General features: G+C 38.3%; 1 long non-coding RNA gene across 1 annotated transcript; it reads right to left on the bottom strand.

The window, feature by feature from the left end:
* Nucleotides 1-777: 777 nt before the first annotated feature.
* LOC134559936 (uncharacterized) lies at nucleotides 778-25,045 on the bottom strand. The gene is made up of 4 exons (XR_010082636.1): nucleotides 23,595-25,045; nucleotides 13,470-13,584; nucleotides 11,368-11,499; nucleotides 778-1,148 (listed from the first exon to the last, which is right to left on the bottom strand). It is a non-coding gene; the product is annotated as an uncharacterized LOC134559936 (long non-coding RNA).
* Nucleotides 25,046-25,264: the final 219 nt, after the last annotated feature.

Below are 25,264 nucleotides of genomic sequence, written 5' to 3'. Positions count from 1 at the left end.
AGTTTTGATAAAGCTACTGAGATGGAGTAAATTTATATAAATATAACATCAGATGATAAGTCACAGTAGTCCTGGTTGCCAGAGAATAATTTCACTCTTCTGAGCCAGTCAGGATCCCTCAAACAAAGCCTGTGACAAGGATCAAACCATAAAATAATCTCTTGAACTCTAAGGTGTTTATAAGGGACAGGACATGAATACAGCCTTTACCTGCTGAATGATCCTGGTGGATGTGAATAATGCTGTGCAAAAATACAACAGAACGAGTTACAGGATGGAAGCACAATAAGCAAATCTGTGAGCAATGTGTGTCTATTCCCAACGCATTTTGGGTTATTCTGCTGAAGCTTGCAAGATAGAAAAGCAAGGAAAATTCTGATCCTGTGACTTTTGCCAACCTTTTTCCTGCAGTAGCACTACTGCTGTTTAACAGGAGCAGCAGTAGGTACAAAGGAAAAATAGTACAAGGTAAAGTTTAGATGTTTTTTACATCAATAGCTTTTTTTTTTCAATAATTTTGGTGTGACTGACTTCACCAAAATGTTTTTTTTAAGACCAAGCTGGAAGGCAATTCAAACATTTCCATATGAATCTTATTGAGTTCCAGAAGTAAAATAGGTTCAGTTTGTGACTTAAATGGAAAGTATGGTTCAAACCAAGCCTACAGATGATCACATGAGATAATTCTGACTGTCAAGAGCTTTATAATTAATACATGAGGAAGATAACATCTCCTTGATATTTCAAGTAGCCTGGTTGCAAAGAAGGATATTCAGTTCCAGAGCACTTCCCAGAAAAGCTTTGTATTTTCTTTATCTTATTTTTATTATTTTTATTTTAAACTAAGGTAAAGCTTGTATGCATCTCACTTAGACATGTGAAGTTTTAGTACAGCAAACATAAAAGAAGTGCCTTTCAGTTTTGTTTTTCTTTTTCTAGGTAAAAGTAGATAAATGTCAAAAAAAGTCTTTAATTTTATATTCTAAAAAAGAATGATTTATGGGGAAGACAAATCAAATTACTTACCTATAGTGGGAGATTTTTGAAGGTAGTTTCTTGGTTCTCTAAAGGTAACACTGAAAAATCTCTGATTATTCACCAATTTGTACTACAAAGTTAGGAGGCAGAAACTCCATTATTATTCCACTCTATTAAGAAGAAAAAAGAAAAAAAAAAAAGGAGAAAATTAATGATCAGAAACATGGAGATGAAAAGAAAAATATTCACCTTTACCTCACCTATCAAAACCCCCTGGAAGATTCAAATGAGGAAGAAAAGACAGGTGAGCTGCACCTTGTGGAAGAAATGCACAGGAGCAGAGTTTTTAGAAGTGTGATGTCATTCTTTGGATTCTTGGTCCCTTTGGAGCCAGCCACACGTTGGCATCTTTCAGCACGTGAGTAAAGCCGTGAGCCTGGCCATTGGCACAGGGCTGTGGACTCTTTCCTGGGGTTCAGAGCAGCCCAGGAGAGCAGAGTTGGGTTTCAGCACGAGCGACAGCTTCAGCTCACTTTGCCCAGCAGCCCTCCGCCCTCCGCGGCGCAGCAAAATTCACTCCCCAAGCACCAACCCTTGGATGTCCCTGGGCCCCTGGGCACGGCAGGAGGATGCTGTGGGCACACAGCAGATGATGTAGGATGGGAAGGTGTGCATGCCAAGCCAGAGCGGAGGGTCACCAATCCGAAATGCAGAAATTGAAATGTTTACGAGCCCGCAGCCCGTTAAAAGGAGAGGGGACAGAGAAAATGCACTGAAAGCAAAGTCTCACTGTTTCTAATTTATTGAGCACTGAATTATCATTTGAACATAAAAGAAAGGACTTTTAAACATTAACTAAAACAGTTTACACCAAATTTAAAGGCAGGTTATTTTATGGGAGACCTGATGAAGATTGTGCCATAAAGAACTTGGTTGAGTTCCTTAAATCCTGGCCATGTATCGAAACTGAATTGAGGAGACAAAATCTGTATGATTTGTACTCAAAAATTCTTCAGAAAAGCTTTAAGGAATCGCTTGTTAAATAAAACAACTCTGTAAAACTCTCTCATATCCATGATCTTTGTTAACTCATACCTTTTTATCTTTCATGTGCCCAACACAATGTGTCTGAACATCTGCCTGCATAGTCCATTATTTTAATTGATTATCATTGATGGCTAAAAGGAAGGTAAAATGATTGCACATCTCAAGAGAACGTGATCTATATTTGTTTAGATCTGTAGAATTAGCTTGTCCAAAAAGGAACTGTTAAAAAGTCTAATAAAACCATAAGATCAGTTCCTCAAAGTGATAGTTAAATCAATAACATGTGCAACCTATTATTCTGATTGACATAAGCCTTGAGTAGTCTGTCAGCAGAAGGTTATGCTATGAAGCGTAATTAAAGAAACATAAAATTGATTACAGATCTCAGTCTTGAAACTGGAAAGGATTTCTGATTATTTTTCAAATATTGAAGTGTTTCTCTTCTGTTTGCATCAAATCAGTATAAAAATCTCTTTTGCAATTTTAACATATAACTCCTAAATTTGCTTTTATAATAAGAATGTACTTTTGCACCCTAAGAAGTGGTTATGAATAGATAACTGATATTCTTTGAAAATACCAGTTTGAAATGTATGGTAATGAAATTCAGGTGAATACTTCCTAATAAATTCCCTGCTTAAATTTCTGTATCTCTCTAAGAGTACTATGTTGAAATTAAAACTGTAGAACATGAGTAATTTCCAAACTTATTTGAGATAGGTTTACTCTGAAGTTTTGAGGACAACAAGAACAAGGCATGTATCTTTCTTTCATGTAAATCTCTGGGATGATTTGGATTTTAATGGGTCCTGAATAAGAGAGAATCCCTACAGTGTTACATCTGACAAAGCCTTTATATGGAGCTTTGTAAGATGTCATTGTGCAAAGCCTATTTATTTTTCTTTTTGTAGAAAAGAAAGTAATTTTATTGGTCTTTATGCAGACATCAGGGTAAGATGATCAGAGATCTGCTTTCAGATGTATGTCTGAAGATATTTTAAATAGGTCAGTTAACTGTTGTAAAGATCAGTTTGCCTTTTTTGTAAAATCAGAACAATACAAGAGATAAAAACCTAATAATATATTATAATAATATTTATATTATTAGCAGTTTTTTATTTGCAAGCTGCCTTATATAATATACCTCAGTTACACTGAAGTTGTGTGGCCACTGTCACAGGACTGTGATTAATTATGGCTATAATGAAAAGGCTACCTGGATTTCATTCTCTTTTTATTATACATTTTTATAATAGTGTAACTTCAAAGCTTTCAGTGCAGACATTGTATTCACATATCCTGACAAGAGAAGAGAGCTTGTTGTATATCACTCCCACCCAGTGCTTCTTCTCTGACTGATTTTGTTTGTTGGTTTAATTTGATAAGAAAATAATCATTATTCAGCATCATAATCAAAAGCCATCTATGCATAGGATACTTGTCTAATTTAATCTTTTTGAAATCCTTTTTAAGGTGCCTTTTTTTCTTCCCTAAATGAAGAGAATGGCATTTCCATGAGCTGCATTAGTTCTATCATTCCAATTGAATCAGAGTGGTTAATAGTACACATTGTGCAAGATGAGGGGAGGCAAGCAGAGGTAACAAATGATTCCTAAATTCTCATTTGCCTTCACTGATAGCCAAAGGTAGCAGCTGAAGAAAATCAAATATCATACACAAATTCTGTCAGCCACACAGGCATTCAGAATATGAATTTCAGACTATCAAGACTTCATGTTTCAATCAGTTTTGATATCTCTTGGCATTTTCCTTCAATCTCTGCTTTTTATAAATAATTCTTTTACTTAGGTGCTCTTTCTAGTTTACTTTTGAGCACATGGAAATGCATCTCACCTATTACTGTCGTTATTCTTTGTCTTCACTTTGTCAACCTATATAAAACAGAATTAAAACTTATTTTATGTTAAAATAGTCTATGACATTTGGATTATGGAACATATCAGTATATGCATTTTCAATTAAATTTGGCATTCTTATATCAAAATCTTGGAGAAATTACCAGCATCACCTCTTCTTATTTGAGAGAGTCTGAGTTTCTGCAGGATTTAAGGGTCATGAGCACTTCAGTACAGAATCCTGGCATTGCTAGAGGTCTGATGAAGTCTTTGGATACACAAACTTTCAGAAAAGGAATGGATAATCCCATGTCACAAAATCATGGAAAAACTCTGAAGACTGGAACAGGGATAATGTCTGGGAAAACCTTCACAGCTTTGCTGAGAAAAGCACAGATCGTTCTGAATGTCAGAAACTGGTTTTGTGTGAACCTTGCAAACAACCCGACCATGCCTGGTTTAGCTGAGACGGGCCCTAAGAGATCATTTGGAGACCTCAGCTGAAATATCCCCAAAAGTTACAGTAATCAATAAATACATCTTATTTTTCATTCAGCTTTCTGTCCCTAGAATTGCTTCTGAGCTCACATACTAATTGAGAAAAACAGCAAAAACCATGAGTAGGTACTAGAAGAGTATTCTTCCTATTTCTTTACTTTCCTGCTGAAAGCACATATTTTGAACTTCAAGTCATTCCTGCAGTTCTTTCTTGAATTTATCTTAAAAATAAAATGAAACCTGACTCAAAAATTGATAATGCTTTCATGAGTATCCCGTACAGTAGAATAGTACATATTTCCTTTATTCCATATTCTTCTGAGCATTCATCCAGGACTCCTATCTTAAAATTTTAAACAAGGAGCCTGGTTTAAAACAATGTGGCTCCATGTCTCTTTAAGTGCAGCTTATATTCTTGTTCCAAGAGAAATATTGATCCATATACATGGAAAATACAGCAAATGGGATGACCTAGGCAATTCTCTAAAAGCTGCCTGTATCATCAGTGTATCTCCATGAAACTCTGTAAAATCTGGTTTATTTTTTTAAATGCTGTGGCCCAGAGGAAGCCTGCCAGGCCAGTGCAGCCAAATGTTTTCATTTGGAACAGCAGCAATTTGGCCTGTGACTTCAGTTAATAGATATATTGGTACTGCCTAGGATTGGGCCAAAAACAGATAACTGCAGTAACTGTTAGAAATTCCCCCAGCAGATGATTTCCTATGTACAATTACTTTTTAAGGTCTATCAATCCATATTACAGATTTCTGTTATTTAGCACAGTCAGAAGGGAAAATGAAATTAGAGCTGTAAAACATAAGTCCTTGCCTGTCCACAACAATTGGGACTGTGTGCCACTCTACTCAAGTTAGATTGTGAATCAGAGCTGGGAAAAAAATGCTAATGCATAATCTTTAACATGAATCTAGAAGCTGTAGTTGCTATGTTTATTTTCAACCATTTCAAACAATTATTTTCAGCTATTATTTAACAATTATTGATCTCTTGCCTATTTATGGAGCAGGGACTGTGAGACTGCAGAAATATTTCTCAAGGTGCTGGATCACTGTCAACAGAATTAGCAGACAAAGATATTTTCCTTGTTGTAACAAAAGGATAAAGAAATAAAATGCCAAAAGTGGGTTTTTTCTTGCTTTTCTTTTCAGCCACCCTCAGTGTCTGTAATTCTTTTCGTCACTTCAGTTTGGAAACCTTTTCTTCCTCATCTATTTACCTCTGTAGATTATTCACTGCTGGCAATTAGCAAGCAGAGGAAATCCTGCTGAGGAGAGCAAGTTAAAAGGGGACTTAAGAATGACTGCCTGGGAAACAAGCAGACAATCTGGAGCAGCAGACTTCCAAATTTCAAATACACTCATTACAGAGATGAACTGCCAGAACAACCTCTCTTCTTAATTCCTTTTATCTGGGTCTCCAATCTGCTCACAACAGGGTTTAGTCCAAAACTTAGTGTATTTCAGTGGGCTTGGGAAGGAAATTAGTAAAATTCCAGCCTTCATTCTACCCTGAAAAAGAACAATTTAGGGAACGGCTGGCTACATCTGGATAATAACCAAATATCGCTTTTCACACCCAAACCATTGCAGTCTGGCATCTTCCAGGAAGCCCTGGTGCCTGTGTGGGGAAAGCAGGAGGAAGGCTTTTCCTGCTGCCCAGCTTTCATCTGCAACAGGAAGAAACTGAAAACATTCTCAGTGATTTCATTAAATCAGAATAGTCGGTCTTATGTACCGTGTTTATGAGAAGGAAAATAATCTTACCTCTGTGGATTAGCTTGGGATTTTTTCTTAGGGTTCTAAAAGCTGCATAAACACAAGGCATTGGAGAAAAAGCGTTCCCCAAGTGCAGCTCTATCACAGCTGCTACTGCAGAAAAATGCATTTTTGAACTTTCAAAGATCTTCTTAGTGTCCCTGTTCACGAAGCCTGCATGATATTTTAACAGAGTGAATAAGTGACAAAGGCTTTAGGTAAATTATCTTAAAAATATTGCCAGAACACTGTTAAATAAAAGATGGCTTTTCAAACAGAATGTAAAATGTCACATAAAATATTATCATTAAATAACTAGTTTTTGAGGGAAAGCAAAGCCAAAGATGCTAAAGTCTCTTTAGGAATAATCACTTCTCACAAACAAAACCTGAAAATACAGAAAATATTTCAAATATTTCAAACCCCAGATAATTTCACAGCTTCCAGCATCAACTGGACATACTTCATCATAATTCACTTCATTTTTTTTGGTTTCGCTCCAAACTACCACAGCATAAGAAGTCCTGTAAAGAATTATGCATCCAGAAAAATGAGATAAGAAGATTTTATTTTGTTTTGTTTAAGTAAACTAAGCATAAATAGTCTAAATGACACAGGAACTTCCTTTGCAGCTGTTCCAGCAGGCTGACCCCTATCACTGAAGCTGTGATTTTGCACTCGTGATCCCACCTGCTTTCCTGTTTTGAACAGTCTCTTGCCTCCCAAAATGCTGAATCTTCCAGCCCAACCAGATTAAGAGACATTCAGAGTGAGACCATTCCGTCACCACGTTTAACTCTCAATGCACTTTGGAGTGATTTCTTAACTGGATTTTTAATAACCTGAACATTTCATTAGGGACACAAAAATGGTACCTAATTAGAAACATTTAAGGTTGAATTATTACATTTTATTTTTGATCTGAATTGTCATCTTCTTTAGAGATAATTCCATCCAGGTCTTTGATTTTGGAATACTTTTCACAGTTTCTTTAGGTAGGAATGCGTAACTGAGAAAGAGGACAGGTTTGGAGTAGATATTAGGAAGAAATTCTTTGCTGTGAGGGTGGTGAGGTGTTGGCATGGGTTGCCCAGACAAGCAGGGGTTGCTCCATCCCTGGAAGTGCTCAAGGCCAGGTTGGATGGAGCCCTGAGAAACCTGATCTAGTGGAATCTTTCCTGGCCCATGGCACACCCAGGGAATCTTTAAGGTCCCTTCTAACCAAACCACTCCATTATTCTATTTTTTGCCTTTGTAAAAGGCTTTCATGGCTGGTTTGGATGGGTCAGGCATGAATCAAAAGCTTTTTCTTAGCTGTCCATCTCAGGTGAACATTACAAGCTGCAGGCAGGCACAAAGGTCACCAGCTCCAGGAGCTGTAGATGTGCCAGCAGAAAGCCAACTTCCATGCAGACAGGCAAATCCAGTTCTTATTTAAATGAATGCTTCAGAGGTGTGTGTGTAAGAGAGGGGATGCAGATTATTTTCTAAGCAATTGACCTATTTTAGAGTTTCTACCTCTTGAATATCCAGAAGAGGGTGTCCATGCACAGAATCATCTGGACACCCTCCCGCAGCATTACCTACTCCAATAATAGATCAGTGAGATTTGCAGCCTTTGCCACTTCAGTAATGAGCACCAAATCCTGACTGGAGGTGATGTAATTGTGGGACAGCAGGTCAGCAGTCTCCATATTAATCCTTTGCTCCTTATTTCAGTTAAGAGCAATGAAACTGAGAACACATGTAAAAGATTGAGATCATTTGTTCCCAGACCATTTTCTTAACATTTTTTATGTCTTTATAGAGTGTTTTATCTGGGTTTCCATCACTCCTTTTGGGGATGATGGCAACTCAGCCTTTTAGGAGTGACAGATCTATAGAGATACGTGCCCTTAGATCACTGCATTTTCAGGTTCCAAATAACTGGTACAGTAAAATTAATTTTATAATTGAAGCATGCTCAAATGTTTAAATTATAAACCAAACTACAAAACCTGCAATAAGGAGACAGTGCTGCTTTTATTCCCTTTCAGAGTAATATTGGGCAGTGGTTTTCTTTAGGATCTAATTGCTTGGAAAGTTCAAGTGGTCAGAGCACCTTTTTTTTTAAAGATAGGAAATATTAACCACTGCAATTAAATCAAACTTTCTAAGCTCACACAAAATTCCCTGTAATCATTTTCATGGCACATAGATTTTTTTGCTTGTATTAGAGAGAATCTAATTTTGCACACTAAGTGTTCCAAAGGACTATTTGCTGCACATGGGGTAAATGACTTGCATTTTTTGTTTTGTTTGTTCATCTGATGCTGCCAGAAAATACCACTGGAGGGGGAATTGCTTGTTCAACATGAACATATTCCTAGTTTTTTTAGTTTCTCCTGAAAGGGTTGGAGATAATAAGAAATAAGCCTTATATTTGCTTTTTGCTTTACTCATGCCAAATGCAGAAAGGCTGCAGCTGTCAGGGGATATGATATTAAAAGTCAAATTACAATAAAAAAACTACAACCAATGATTCTTTATAGCAACAAAAAATTAAAAGCAGATAACAAAAAAGCACTCTTTGGGGTCTTTGATTTGGTAATGTCCTAAAATATGTACATAGATTTATGCAAAATAATAAATCCACTGAAACTGAAAAGAAAGTAAAATTAGGCCTATAGCTAATAGCTAGCTTGATAACTTTAAACTGAGTAATAGATCAAAACACATAGATTTATTTCCCCAAAAAGATGTATGTCCAGCTTTAATTGTACACAAATACTTATGTATATATATATATATATATATATATATATCAGTGTTTCTGTAAAATTAAATATGTTGATAGAAAACAGTTCTGGTTTTGTGCATACCTAACTAAAGAAATTCAAATTACTCTACCTGTGTGCATTATATTAAGACAAGTAAAATATCCCATGTTTCCCTCTTGTCAGCACTTTCCAAGGGTTTTCCTTTCTGTTGTCTTTTCCTTCCTTACAGTGAGAAAGTTCCTCTGCATTAAAAGCAACTCATCACTGGAAATGGAAAATGTAATCTTATGAAGCCCCACAGAAAAAAACACTGCCTTTAATTAAAGCTCTGCCCCATCACTGATTTTTTTTTAATTGACAAAATGTAGGTTTATTTATTTAATAAGACATTGAGAGAATTTTTTGTCTTTTTCTTCCTCTGGGAAGTGTTTTATTGTTTGCTTCCTTTCTCTTGCCTGCTTGCTGTGTAATTCAAGACTGATGCCTCCCTCTGGGAAACAAGACTTGATCAGAGAACAGCCTGCACTGTCACCTAAACAAATTATGTTTTAGTCACTGCTGATGTTGGCTCTGTCATAATGGAAATGTATAATTAATGCCTTTGCTTTTACTGCTTTGGAAAGACAGCTCCCTGAATCTGGTTCAAGAGAGGGGATTTTAGGAGTGCACCCTTTTCTCTTTCTAACCATTAACACAATGGATCCCTACCTCTGCCTCTAGAAATGAAGGATCAGGTCCCTAATCTCTACGGTTATTTATTAAATTTACAGTCCAGGCAATTTATTATTACTAAATAATAAAAAATCTGCTGTGCAGCAAGAATTTGGCAAGGAATAAGAGAGGAGGGAAAACTCAGGAACACAGGTTAAATCCTACATTTCTCCTTTCAGCAGAGCTTGAAAAGATTAAGCTATTTCCATTAGTTTCCTGCAGAGTTGCAAGCAGTGATAATAGACATGTGCTAATTTCAGTATTGCACTGTGCTATGAAGCAGCATTTTAGATCATCTTTCACCTGTGACATGACTCCAAATACCCCCAATTAGCAGCTCTCTTTTTGTTTTCAGTTTTTTGTTGTTGAACTTTTAGCAATGACTAAACATCTGGTATTGTGACTACAAATAGCCTCCATCTCCTCACCTCGGGGATGCACTGTAGCTTTAGACTATTTATACTTTCATCTAAAATTCCAAATGACCAAATCATTCTTCTGTAATAGGTCCTAAGTGACACTAAATGGATGGTCTCAGCTTTTTCTTTCCAAAATGGACAGCTCTCTCACCTCTTTTAGCAAGTGCGCTGCTTAAAAAAGCTCAACACAAAGAAGTAACAGAAACACCATTTTCAGGACTGAAATAACCTTTGATTTCTACAAAAGTACATAGACACCAAGAAACACAAAGGCAGTGTGCTTTAAACAATTCTAGTGACATCAGAAGCTCAGTATTTTTATTTAAGTTTATTATCACCGTGCCTGGAGCTGTGCAGAAACCAGACCAAGGCAGCAAAGGTAGCCATCCTCAAAGAGCTGTGGTCTAGATTGGTTGGAAATGGACAAAACAGACTTGTTTTCTAAAATTAAACTGCTACTCTATGTCATTTCCTCATCAGGTAATTCTATACACCATCTCCATCCAGCTTCCACAGAAATATTCCCACATTCTGAAAATCTCTAATTCCATTGCTGGTGCCACTATTCAAATAACATTTTTAATTATAATCATCACCATCATTGTCATCATCTTCTTTTATGAAATAGAAAACTGGGGTGGAGGAGTTAAGTCATTTGCTGGACTTCTTACACATTTTTTTTCCTCTTTGATTTAGAAATAGATAAGAAAAATTTGTAAGGCACAAGGTCTTGAGCTGATGTAAAATGGTTTACCTATTATGAAGCCATAAATAGCTAAGATTAATTCAGATGAGTCTTGAATCGTTCCCCAAATATTCTGACTTCTAGTCTTTTAACGGAACCACTGAAGTATTCTTGGACTAATTAGAGTCCTAGGAGGCACATAGACACACCTGCTGATGGTGATAGTCTTCATTGATGTGTCCAAAACTATGGCACTTGCAACAACAAAAACAACAACAAAACAACAAACAAAAACACCACCAAAAAAAAGTTTGATACAAGTTCAAGCTAACAATGGTTCTCTCTAAGGAGAACTAAATTTAAAATGCTATCTCCCTTTTAATGGAAAAAAAATCAAAACAAAAACAAAACAACCTTTCTCAGCCATTAGTTTACAAAAAATAAGTGATTTTTAAAAGAATCATGATTCAGCCAAAATGTCTCTGATACTTTGAATATGATTTAACTTTTTTTCCTGTTGTAAAAACTTTCCTTGAGTTCCCTGGATTTTTGTTATTCTACTTCTTGTGTGTGGACCAGGATCTCTTGAGGATGTATCTGGCACAGAAGGAGGACAGGGTAGAAAAAGAAACTTCTTCTTACCAGCCTCATTCAGAGAAACCCAGGTCATCTAAAGATTCCAGGCCAGCAGCAAATTAACTTTCTGCTCTTGAATTAGGCTGGGTTCCAGGCGTGCTGGGGGTGATGCCTTGGAAGGCTGACCTGAAACAGAGACTGGACAGAGATGGAGAATAAAGCAGAGATTTATTGAAAGGCCTCCAGGATCCACCTTGGGCAGGACAGGAGCCTGACCAGGGCTGCACCCAGGGTGGACTAAAAATGGTCATGGTTGACTGGTCATGACATATCACATTTTTATAACTTTTGGTCCATTTGCATATTGGGGTTTAACAGTTTCAGGTTGTGAGGTCTCATCTTTCTTGTTCCTCTCTTCAGCCCACCCTTGTTCTTGTTTTTGGGTCTGAAAGTTGTCCTTGGTCCTCAGCAGGAAAGGATTTGTTTTGTGTCCCTGCTCTGTGAAGAGAGCTTACCAGCACTTAATATGAGGCTCAGAACTACACCTAGGCAGCACAGAATCTGAAATAAATGAAAGCTAAAACTTAAGGGGTGATGAATCTTCTGTGCAGGCATTGAGGTAATGAGAGAGGGGACAGGCTGGGCTGCTGGCTGTGGCACACCACTGATACCCTTTGGGCAACAGAAAGGCAGGTGTGCAAACAGGACCTCCCTTGCAAACCCTCCTGAGCTGGTCCCTCCACTTTTCTCCTTTTCAGGTGTTGATGAGCCATTTCAGTCCATTTATATATCAGCTTTTAAAGACTGATTGTTATGGTAGACCTGCCTCAGCAGCTCGCCTGTCAAGGGGGTTGATGGGGCTGGTTTGTGCCAGCAAAGCCCAGCCTAAAACCTCCCTCCTCTTCTTCAGGAGCAGCAGATTGGTGAAAACAACACCATTTATGGTCTGATACATCTGGAGACAGCAAGGCCATGGGGCATAATAAAGTACAGAGAAGCCACATGCTCCGTGCTGCTTTCCTTGCTAAAATCATCTCCCTATTCCAACCCATGCATCACATCAGCTGCCTCCTTCCCCTGAAGTGATTGCTGATAGATATTGGAAAACAAGGAAAAGACTAAAGAGGATGCCTTGCCACAAGCTGAGGGTTTTGGGGTTTTAATGTTGATTTCCCACAGTAGAAACTTCATTGTCATTAGCTATTCAGCACAGCAGAGGGACCTAAACATCAGAGCCTTCAGCATTAATAATATTTGGGACCTAAAGTTTTGAGACCCTGGGAAGTTCCCACTGAGCACTGATAAAAGATAACACAGGAGGAAAACTAGAAGGAGCTTTGAGGATGAAATGACAAAGGCTGAAAGGCACTCATCATCACCATCAGAAAAACAGGCACACTTCCACACAGGCACCTATAGAAAGTGGCTGGCAGCTGTGTTAAAAGTCACAAAATCTCTCTCATGACATCAAGCACAACCCCATGTAAGCAGAAAAACACCAGGAACAAGCAAACCCAAGAGTTACATGCACGGACATACGTGCATACATGGCTAGGGAAGAAAAAAGGCCAAAGCCTCTCTGAATGTTTGAATAATTGGGAAGAACACAATACCTCTGGGGAAGCAGATTTTTCTGAAAATCTATTACTGGAAATCCTGTTTGCTAAACTTAACAGTCTGACATGGGATTCCTCACATAAATCACTGCAGTCAGGCGAATGTAGGAATCCCTCTGAGGTCTTCATAATACTGTCAAGAGATACCCGTGTGTTAACCTCCCTCCTGTGCAGCTATTTTTGTTCTTCTCCTTAGTTTGCAGACACAAAGGGTATAATTTATTTTAATTATTTGTTTTCAAGTTGAATGGCTGCAGACTCTGAACAAGAAATATCATTAGGTTCCAGCATATCAAATAGCATTGTCAAGATGCTATTCATTTGGTAGGCACACTAAGAGAAGGACAACATTTTCATTTAACATTGATCAGCTGAATGCATTTATTTATAAAGGTAGCACACCAACTTATATTCCAATAAAATAAACTTATACTCCAATAAAATAAAATAAATTTGATAATATTGTGGCAGAGATCTGGAACTAACAACATTATCCAAGGAGAAAAATACACAGAGAAAGGAAATGTTATAGCACATTTATCATTTACATACCTTGTGAGGTTAGGACCTTTATCTTTCTCACAGATTTTTTACTGGATGGGATAAAGATAGATGTGCTCTAATGTACTTTTGTCTTCACTGCATGGATAGTGCCATTCTTCACTCACTATGGGAAAAGACAGAAACAGAAGTATGTTTCAGTGACCTTTTATCCATGATAGGTTCCATCTTCATCCTTGTACGTACTGCAGCACTTGCAGTAAATTGTTTAATATACATTTAGCTGAATTTGCATCTATGCATCATCCATACAGATAGCTCAGAAAGTCTTATTTCAATGTAAATGGGGAGCAATATCACTGGACAGAGGGAAATTAAGCTGAAATAAAAATATTGCAAGATGAGAGTTGGGACTAAAACCTCACGGTGATCGCATAGAAGGACCGTGAGGTTCCTTTATATTTTATAATTACAAGGGAAATATGGACTTGACAATTAAGACTCAGAGAGTGAGAAAAACAGCTCTTAGCCATAGCAGCTGTCTCAGAAGGCCGATACCATTGAGAGTACCTTGTACCGTGCCCTGTGCTTCCCACTGCTGGAAGCAAATCTGGTGCTCTCTTGCCTTCTTTCCTTCCATAGGACCAGGTGCATTTTCCACAGCAGGCACAGGGAGGTTTGACTTACACCCACCCACCCAGGGAGGCAGGCAAGGGAGCTGGGGAAGTTTCCACCCTTCCAAGCTTACACATGGGAGTCCCTAATTTAGGCTACTGTGTTGATTTTGTGTGATAGATAAACCTTAATTTTCCACCTTATTTACATACGGACCTGGGATTTCTGTGTCATGAACTGGAAATTCTCTGTTCAGTACCTATTATTGCCTGAGAGGCCTGTGGATTTATTTTTTCTTGTAACACCACTGTAAACTAATATAACATTTTCCACCTGAATCCCTAATGATACTTTCACAATTAAATGAAGAAAACTTTACAGCATTATTCTAAAATACTCACAACTCTGGCTTTACAAACACATTCCACAATTTAGTCAAGTTCAGCTTGAACCCTGCATCCTTTTTGCCCCCAAAACACTGACCAGAAATTGTAATGGCTAGCTCTTGGGAAAAATCCCTTATGACAGAGTCTATTTTCACCATTTATTGGTATCTAATGCCACCATAGTCTTGTTTTCATTCAGAGAAGCCAAAGTGCTTAATCTAACACGAGCAAAAAGCCTCTCCAGTGGCTTTGCCTCTCTTGTCCTGCATTCTGTCTGTGAATGGCATCGCTCTAAGGAATACATTATTACTGCTGCAGACCACTCCAAATCATTCAGAGACCCTTTATATCGGAGCCAAAAACAGATGAGGAGGAATTAGGTCCTCTGGGACCCAGATATTATCCAGTTCAGCTGAAGCCATTCTCACTTGGTTTGTCTGAGAGTGATTTTGCATTTTAATTTTTAATAATTCTTTAATCCATCTAAAATGGGGGAGAGCAAATAAAGCAGAGTCCCTCTGCTGCTTCCTTCCTTCCTTCCTGCCTTATTCCTTTTCCCATTTTTTATTGTTTTAATTCCACATTCCTCTGACTTTTGAAGCTGTTGATTGAACACATTGGTATTTCTTTTTTGTACTGAGAAGCACTAAATAGGAGCTTGCTAGGAACTAGACTTTTTTTCTATTCTCCTTTTTTTACTAAAAAAATAAAAGTCTCCTGTAAACACACCCCTTTATACTGCATTGAAAGTTAGAAACAGCTGAACTAGAGTTAAGGCAGCCCTGTATTCTTTAAAGATTCTCTCCCTTTCTCTTTTACCTCCCCTTCTTCTAATCTAACTTACCCATGCTATTTCTTCCTAATTTCAATTCTTTCATTTCAGCAGTTTTCTTTATCACACTTTGTCTTACCATGGTCCAGCTCCTGTATATTCTTTACAGAGATGTGTGTGTATTGCTGAAACTCCCTCAGAACCTTGAAACATTTTCTTGATTTTAAAAGCAGTTTTATCTCACTTTCATAAAGAAAAAGATTAACTTTAGCTCAAAGCTGCTCTGTGAGGAAAAGTCCCATGTCTAAATGCACAAACCAGAGAGAATACCCAAACCTCAGCAGGTAGCCATTTCTTGCCAGCAATTTAAAAACAAAAGCTAAGAAATACAGATACAGAGGGGGAAACTGAACAGTGAATTTAGGGGAAATGCCGTTTACTTCAATCTTCACAACTCCAAAGTCTGAAAAATCAGTGTGGACTGAGCCTGTATCTTACACGTAATTACATGTAATCTGAAGAGCTGAACTGGAGAGGATTAGTTTGCTGCCAGTTCCAGAGAATGCTCACAGCCTGATTGTATTTTCAGGGCACTGGTGGGCAGCAACAGATGGTGGTCATTTCCCTGGCAGGCCATAGCAGGGATAATTACCAGACACAGTTCCAAGGTTTATGATATTATAAACCTCTCTTTCATTTCTCATTCACTGCATGTGGAAAGTATGGCCTTTTAACTCCTTTCTTATTGATTTTATACTAGTGCAACACCTTTGCCTCTAGTGATTTTGAAATGATTCAGTGGTGAAGTAAAACAAGAAGCAGACCTTTTAAGTCAATAAAAATAATAACAACCCCCCCCCCCTGAACTTACTGCTGATTTTGGGGGTTTTTTGGCTTTGAAGAACAGCTTTGTGTTGATCAATGAAATAAAAGGCAATAATTGCTTGCAGAATTTGATGCTGTCCTTTAAAAAATGCTGAAGCTTACGATGATTCTGAAATAAATTAGTCAGTGAGTTAACTATGCCTACAAAACCAACAACACTTGTAATGTGCCAGTCAGAATCCAGAACTCCTGTTTTTTAACTGGACTAGTTTAAACTTTTTTTGGATTTATCTGTTCTGGATTAATTTTAGTATAGCAAATAAGGAAGATAAACTCAGGCCTTTGGGAGTAAACAGAATAGATGTTAAGGCAAGTTAGAGCACATGGGTCAAGAGCAGGCACAGATTTTAGCAGAACATTTTTCTTCAAACTTTTTTTAGAAAGGGGAAAGGAATTAACTGCTCTTTGTGTCTGTAATAACAATGAAGAGACTCACTCTTCTGATAAACTTAATTAAATGTGGTCAAATTGGCTACGTCTGAAATTTAACACATTTCAGAGTCTCAACATTTGAGCAGGGAGTTTTACCCAGTCAGTGCAGAAGGACATTGAAAAGCTTCAGAATCAGGCCAACTCGAGTTGAACAAACAAGAACGAGAAGTTCTGCACCCGGGGCAGAATAACCTTGTGTGTCAGTACAGGCTGGAAGCCAGCCTGCAGAGCAAGAGCTGCTCTGGAAACACGCTGGCAGCCACTGCGGATGCTTACTTGGAAAAGAGCTACAAAGTGTGCTCCTGCAGCAACGCAGTGAACTGCACATACATGCTGGGAGGAGAGCAGCCTGCGGGTCGTTCATTACAGCCTTTAACTCAGTGCCTGTTGAGGTTCACCTGAAACACCTGTTTTTGAACTCTCCAGCTTGAGAGAGATGTCAAGAATTCTAAGAAAATCCCGTGCAAGGCTGTGAGGCAGTCCCAGCCTCACAACACAGGACTTGCAAGGAGAGACGGGCATCTGCGCTGGTTTGGCTCGGAGAGAAGGTGTGGGCTGGTTTGAAAGCAAAACCAATGAGAGACTCCAAGGCAGAAATATGATTCAATAGTAGAGAAAAAAAAAATAAAATAAAATAAAATAAAAGCAATAGTACAAATGACCCCTGACAGAGTCAGAATACAACCTGACACCCTGTTAGTTAGGGTGGTGGTAGCAGTCCAGGTGAAGTGGTCTTGTTGAAGCAGAAAGAAAGGTCTGGTAGCTCTTGTCCTCTGGGAATCCAGTGGGTAAGGCCCCTGTGCTGTCCCAAATCCCAGATTATATCCAGGTGGGAATGCCTGGCTCCCCAATCTCACAATGGGCTGATCTCATTCTATGAGTCCTGCAGGAGGTCCTTGATTGCCCATTAAACAGAGAGAGCTCCAGAGGGAGTTACCTGTGAGTCAGGGCAAGGCCTTGGTGGCCCATGAACAGGAGATAGTCCAGAGAGAGGGGCAAGGGAAACACTGCCCCACCTGGTTCCAACAGCTCCTGAAGATGGTGATGGAATACAGACTTTGGGCACATTTTACACTGTAACCCAGGACAAGGTGGCTGTAGAGTCTGCAGCTACACAGCTCCAAACAAAACGCAGCCCAGCCCTTCTCAGTGTGGATGGTAGAGGGAAGAGATTGCCCTCGTGATGGGAGAGCAGGGCTGGAAGGGGTTATCCTGAGAGGCAGTGCAAACTCCTCCTTGGAAGCTCTCCAGACTCCATCAAACAAGGCCCTGGCTGGCCTGACGGAGGGCTGGTGACAGCTGGGGTTTGGGAGGAATGCTCCTTGGGGTGACCTCCTTTTCAACCAGCATCTCTACCATTCTCTTGCAAGTTTCCTTTCATTTCTTTTTGTGCAGTACTTTGATGATGAACCCGTGTCTTAAGAAAGTGCTCTCCACCCTTTCCTTGAAGTGGAAATGTAATAGGTGACACATTTTGCTATGGATTTTTTTGGAAACCAACACTGGCAACAGTGTTACAAAACAAAGACTATAAAAACTCCAGAATACCAGTAAACTTTTATGCATCATGAGTTCATTTACTCTCTGTTTTTTACCATATATTAGCAGGCCAAGGACAACTAGAACAGCACAAGAGTCACTGAAAGACAGCCCAAGGGGAAAGAGACGTCAGCACTCCCACCTTCCACACCTCTGAGGTATTTGGTGTCTATCAGGAGACTTGTCTCCTATAGAAACTGAGAACTGCAATTTCACTTATATTTGAGCACCAGAAAGTAATACAAGTTGGGATGAAAATAAATTATGAGAATTTAACAGAGTAGAAAAAGATATAGAGAGGGTAGAGGAAAAAATCTTTTCAGAAAAGAAAAACAACAACAACAACAAAACCCACAAAACAAAATAAATCCCCCCTCAAAAAAAAAAATAGTAATGGTACCAAATTAGCTGATTAGAAAAATTCAGGGGTCTTTTTTTGCATCTAGTTAGAAAAATAACCAAAGAGTTAAGATACTTCTTTTACACCAAGTATTTGCCTAAGTTTATGATATATTGCCATGGAGATAATCTATGCTATACCTAGCACTTTTTTGTCTCTAATTTTGTTGCAGGTGTGGAAAAAAGTTAAACCACATTTCAAAATTATACCTTGTATGTGGGTTATTATTGGGGGTTGGTGAAGAGGAGTTTGTTTTGAAGAAGCTGTTGGAGAAAGTAAAAAATGTTCCCCTATCTCTTATTGGAAGCCCTCTGAGACCTTCTTAGGGAGTCCTGTCACAGTGACAGGACTGACCTCTCGTGACAATTCCCTTCAGATCTCACCAGAATTCATCCTTGGCAAGCTCAAAAGCAAGGAGAAAATGAGAACTGACAGAAGATACTCTTCCTAGGAGTAAATATATTGCCTCACTGAAGCTCTTATCCTTTACTGTCCCTGAGTAATAAGTCCTGAAGTTGGCTCCTGAAGTGCTGTGAGAAAATGAAACTGTGCTCTGTGAGATACTAATATTTCTTGAAAGAAGGAGGGGGATCATTCCTGTCCTCTGATTAATGCCTCATGCACTGCTCTAGTCCATTAGAGACATAAAGGTGCCTTTAACAGGCCCCTGAGCAAAGTGCTTTATGCAACCCACTCCCTGTCCTTGACACGGAGACAGAGAGGATCTTAAGCAGCGTCTCCAACTAACACAAAGTATCCAGAAACAGAGGAATGCCTCCAGGGAGCTCTTTCTGCCAAGAGAAATTAGAGCAGCTCGTGGTTATTCTGAGTTAAAGGAGAAGCCAAGCCGTGCCTTGGGCTGTGGGGTGTAAAGGTGCTGACCATGCTGAGGGGAGAGGCTGTGGCACAGCTCCCCTGCTCTCTCCTGGGACTGCATCCTGCTGGTCCAGCCATCACTAACTCCACCAAAAGCCCCCACCCAAACCACAAGGGTGGCAAAACTTCAGGAAATGGTTGTGTTTTGTTTGTTTAGCAGAGCTTAAACCATCCTAAACCATTGAAGCAAGGTGGATGGATGTTTCAAATACATTTTTACTTCTAAGTTAGACTGATACGGGGAGCACCATGCACTGCCTAATGGCAGTGCTAGACCACTGTGCAACAGTAGAGCTGCAATGTGTTTGCATTTCAAACACAAGTGCTGCAAACACCTTTGTGGGCCCTGCCTGGTAACATTTTTAAGGGCACGTGTGTGTGCACCGTGTGGCCTGATCGCCGTATGATCGTCTCTGTCATTTTTATTATGGTTTTGCTATAAGCCTTGGAAATTACTGCTACTATGAAAGATCTGCCCATCCACTAAAAAAACAAAAAACAAACCAAACAGAAAAACAAACAAACAAACAAAAACCCCAATCAAACAAAAAAAAAACCAAAAAGCCCAAAAAAACCAAACCAAACAAAAAAAAACCCAAAAAAACCCAACAAAACAAAAACAAACAAACAAACAACCACCAAAAAAATCTCCTGAACCGAAACTGCACAATGAAACTACAGAAATCTGGCTACAGAAAACAGTGGAAAGATCTAAAATAGAAAGGATGACTGTTTATGATAAAAGCAGTTGGAGAATTTTAACAGACAATCAGAAATTTTGGGAAAAGGGGAAGTAATAAAGAAAGAATGAAAAGATTATTTCTCTGTATTACTTTTACTAGACTACTATCCCAGATTACCTTGATAAGAGCATGAGTTCCTCCAACCCACCAACACAAGACCATCAACACAAGAACTAATATAAACTCTCAATAAGAGTTATGGAGATGACAGGAGTTGCCAATCTATTGGCACTCTTCTGTTCTGTCACTTAACATCTTTGTGACAATCATGTTAAACCTGAGTAAATCATGTAAACCATGAGTACTTAAGCAAAAATATTATTCTCCACCAATAAATCATCAACTATTCCACCAATGTCCCATTTCCCACAAGAATATTTTCCTTCAAAGAAGTATTTTACACCAAAGCACTCAAAAGACAGTTATGAACAGCAAATCTTTTAACTAGTACTAATCTCATTTGACCTCTTCAATTTTCTTGAATTTAGGAACTCTGTAATACCCTGTGGTTCCACAGAAGCTCTTTCAGAAACAATTTTACCATGGAAGGTGTAAGGCAGTGTCAGGAACTTCGTGCTGCTGTTTATGCAATTGAAACTGCCTGGCTGCTGAACAGCTCGTCCTCTGCTGTGCTGCTGTACTTGTCTGTTTCTATATGGTATTTTCTCAAGTATATAAACCCTCATGGTATCTAATCACTGACAGTCAAACATTCCACTTGGGTATGGCTCCAGCAGTGCACAGGAGCCATAAAGAAAACTTAATGAGCTTCCTGGGGTTTGCCTGTGATAGAGAAATGTGCATGTGGCATCGAGCTGCTTGGTACTAATTCTGAAAGGGATAAAAATAAAGGTGTCAGATCTAATACAGGGAAGCCTTTCTCCAATGGGAGAAAACTATCAAGTGCTGAATTCATAGAAAACCCTTTTAAAACGTTAACCTAGAGATTAATGAAAAGATCTGAAAGTCCAGAAAATGTATTTAAATTGCTTCTTTCACAAGTGGCATGGCTAACAAACTTCTTCCTATATGTTTATGACTTACATCCCTTTAATTCCATGTCCCTCTCTACAGTAACTTTACTTCTCTCCTATGCATTCCAGTATCTTTCTTTGTCACTTCTGCAATATTAAGACCTTCCTCCAGATCCTCTGAAGTCCTCGTTCTGCTCTCCCATCCCCATCCCATCTCCCCCAAAAATTCTAGTAACAAAGAAGAAACAGCCATGAATGTAAGACACTATTTTTTTTCTTTTCTAACTCATCTAGCACAACCAAGTAGATCAACTCAAATTCCCATTATTTTTTCCCCAAATTCTCATTGCTGACAAAATGTCTTCCCTCAGGACAGCTATTGAAAATTGAAAGCAATTCAAACTTCTGGGAGGTTTGAAAAACCTTTTTTTCTCTCAAAATTAAACTGCTTAATAGGTTGAAAAATTCCTTGGGAGAATAATAAACGTTTGCAGAACAAATAAAACCAGATGACCACAAAAAATAACTATAAATAAAACTAGGAACCCAAGAAATCTGATTTTCACCACAACTTTGAAGCACAGATGGAGGCCCTTCCTAAACAAACATTTTACTGTTTTGCCATTATTCCTGAATTTATTTAGTTTCGTCCCATTGCTCTTTTTCAGTCATCTTCCAGAATGATTTTCAGAGGGAGCTCTGTCTTTCATCTCAGCACCAAAGCATGTGGTGGTGCAGAGCTGGAGCACCAAGGGGGAGTCCCTGCAGAGGCTGTGGGCTCAGCTAAAGTGGGATTTGATTCCATAGCCAGAGCTCCAAGGGGATAACCCAGGGCCAGCAACCGCTGGAAGTGAGAGACAGCATCCTGTCTATGCAGCATCTCCACACCTTCCATTTCCATGGGAGGAAAACCCAGATATGTATACAAGGAGACTGAAATCAGTTCAATATACTTTCTGAACCAGATTCCTATCCACAACTAGCTTTAAAATACCTATTTTGAGGTGTGCTGTGGATAGAGATATTCCTATACAAACATTTAAGGGTCCTCTATTTTTTTTTTCCATTGTTCATTTTCATTTTACAAACAAGAATTTCCTTTCTCTCATTACAAGTTCCTTTTGTTGTCTTTCCTCTCTACCTAAAATGTAATAAAAAGAGCAAAACCACATAAACATGAGACACATCGTAATAATTTCTTTAAAATCTGAATGTTTTGAGATCAGACAGAGAAGTGTATGTATATTTTATGAAGTTTGCAAACATTAGATACTCTCTGATCAAAATATGTTGTGCTTTATGCTGAGGAATATCTGGGGTAGAACATTTTCTTTTATTTCAGATGTACACTTGAAATTTCTACTTAAACTGCGAATTAAGTCAGCCAGTCCTACAGTCCCAAAGGCTTCCTTGTTTCAGTGATGAGCAGCATTAGCTACTTAAAATCAGCTTCTCAGCCATATAACCTTAAATATTTCTCCACCTATGATCTATTCTGATCAATTGTTGGGAAAAGCTTTGAGACTTGAGGCCACCTTGTCACTGTGCAACATTTTGCAATGGACTGAAGCCAGGAGAAAATATAAATAAACATTAAATAGTAACTTTAAATGAAGCAATAAAGAAAAAAACAAATGCAATCTATACTGCAAATTCAAAGTGATGCAAATAGAATTTTCACATTTTACAAGCTCAGAAAAAGTTGTGAAACTGCTGTAGGTTGGGGTAGCTGGTAACAATTATGATAAATTTTTGCTGTTCCAGTAAATTATAATCTCAGCTCCATATCAGTGTAGAATTACTACTGACATCACCAAGAATATCAAGTTTATCTATTTTTAAAATTCTGAAAATATTTATTTTAGTCTACTTTCCCACCACAAATTTAAATTAAAAAATTGTTTTAAGAAATGAACTGCTTTGAATAAAGAAAATTGTAGTAACTCCACAAAATGATAGTAAAATTTATTTATCATGGATCACTTATTATCTGCAGTTACTTTTTAGAGGTCCAGTTTATAAGGTTGTGTGTAAGGAAGTTGCAAATAATCAGATGACAAGATACAATTTGGAGGAGGTGCTCCCTATTGTAACAAATAATTTATTTGACATTCTTGATGCTAATTTCACCATCAAATCAAAGTTGATTTCTCAAAATAGGACATTTCCCCAATGACTTTATTACTTTTCAAAGCCATCTCTTTTTTCTCATAAAATACTTGCCTTTTCATACTTTTCCTACCTGTGTCAGAAAAAGAAAACAGGGAAGATCACGACTGCATATGGTGTTTTCCAAATTTAAATCCAAAAATTGCTAACAGCAGTAAAGAACAAGCTGGCAAGACTACAGAAACATACTAAGCAAAAATTCAAAGATAACCAAATAATCTCAGTCACGTTTTCACATGAGCAGTCCTACTACAAGCAGTGGGAAAAGTCATACCAGAACACTTACATAACATTTTAAGAAGTTGCATTCTTCTTAAAAAATTAGGAGAAATGTTACCATTTTTTGCACAGACACATTTGTGAGGAATATCATGTAAAATCTGACCTTAATTGTTCTTAATAAAGCCTGTGGAAATGCATCATTCCTTCACTTGCCTCATCCATTTCTTGACCTTCTTTTGCCCTGAAAAAACATTCCAGGTATGAATAATAATTCAGCTGGTTATGGTAGACTTTAGTGATACACTTAGTTCCTTTCACTGCCAAATGTTGCAGATTTACAGTACACTGTAAAGACTAAAGTGCAGGCATAATTACCTCATTTCTTCCTTATGCAGATGATTTCTGAATTCTTACCACCTCCACACTTATGACTCATTCCTCAAGTCAGTCTCCTGAAGGAAAAACCCAAGAGATGTCAAGCAGAAACTGTGCTCAGCCAAAAGAGCAGGCACGTTGCTTCTGGTTCCCCTCCAGGTACTGAGCCTCAGAAGAGCAGAGATCCACATGATGTTTCTTTTCTGAAATAAAAAAAAAAGATCTGTGTGCTACTGGCTGGGCCAAAAGCAAATCTTTGCAGTGTCTCTGCTAGGACCCCGTGTCCCCTGCGGGTCTCAGTGCCTTTCCATACCTTAAGGATTCTGATTTGAACACTGTTTTAGGATCATATGATAATCTGATGTATACACAGTTGTAATTACATTTTTGACCAGTGAATTATTCATTTGATATCAAATATGTGTGAGATTATCTTATCTGTTGTACCTTTCAAAGATGCTCTGGTCCAATTCCTTCATTTTTACATAACAGGCTGCTTGGACAAAAAATTCTCAAATCTGTACTTGTGTGTCAGTAACTACAATTTTACTGGGTCAGGCATGTTCTGATCTCCTCTCAGCTTTCAGGACAGAGTTCTTTCAAAATGCTAAAGAGACACAGGGTTCATAGGGAGTGTCCTCTCTTTGTGCACACTGCAAGTGCTGAGGTCAGAGTCACCAGCTGGACTCTGCATTCCTGTGACAGAGGCAGGCTGTCCTCTCTGACTCATCCCTGCATCGTGGTGAGGAGGCTGACAAGAAAGTTCTTTCCCCTGTCTCTTTTTTTTTATTACATTCTCTCACTGCTCTTGCATTAGTGGCCTTGTTCAGCACAACAAGGTTTTTATGCATGTTGTAAGTATTACACTATGATGAGGAAGCAAATACTTTTTTTTTTTTTTTTTTTCTCTTTCAGGGGATGTGTTGAACGAATATCCTTCAGGGGATAAAAGCAGGTCAGCTATTTCAGTAGGCAGCATCTCCAGATGTAATTCCTCTATGAATTATATACACAGATATAAACTCACAGACACTTCTTAACTGAGCTGGCATTTGTAAAAGAAGAGGCAGCAAACTGAAGAAGCTAATTTTCTATGGCAATGATCGTACAACGTGAGTTGTAGCTGTCTTGTACAGACTGACTTCATTTAACTCCTGAAAATAGGTCTTGTACACACTGACTTCATTTAACTCCTGAAGAAAGGCTTACTTTCATGTCAGCTGATGTGGTTACTTTGGTTTCTAAATCATGTCACATATACTGTATTTAAAGAATTCTTTTCAGAGACTGGAAGGAAGAAAAATTGACATGAAGGTATAATTATGAACGGAGAAATTGTTCTTTATGATGTGAGCTACAAAAAGTGTCACAATGCTCTGAATTAATGAAAGTCTCCTGTAGTACAGGAAACAGTAAAAATAGGATCTCAAATACATTAAACACATGCCTTAGGAATTC

The sequence above is a fragment of the Prinia subflava genome, chromosome 18 (assembly GCF_021018805.1).
Source record: "Prinia subflava isolate CZ2003 ecotype Zambia chromosome 18, Cam_Psub_1.2, whole genome shotgun sequence".
NCBI classification, from domain to species: Eukaryota; Metazoa; Chordata; class Aves; order Passeriformes; family Cisticolidae; genus Prinia; species Prinia subflava.
This window is presented reverse-complemented; position numbering and strand designations above follow the sequence as displayed.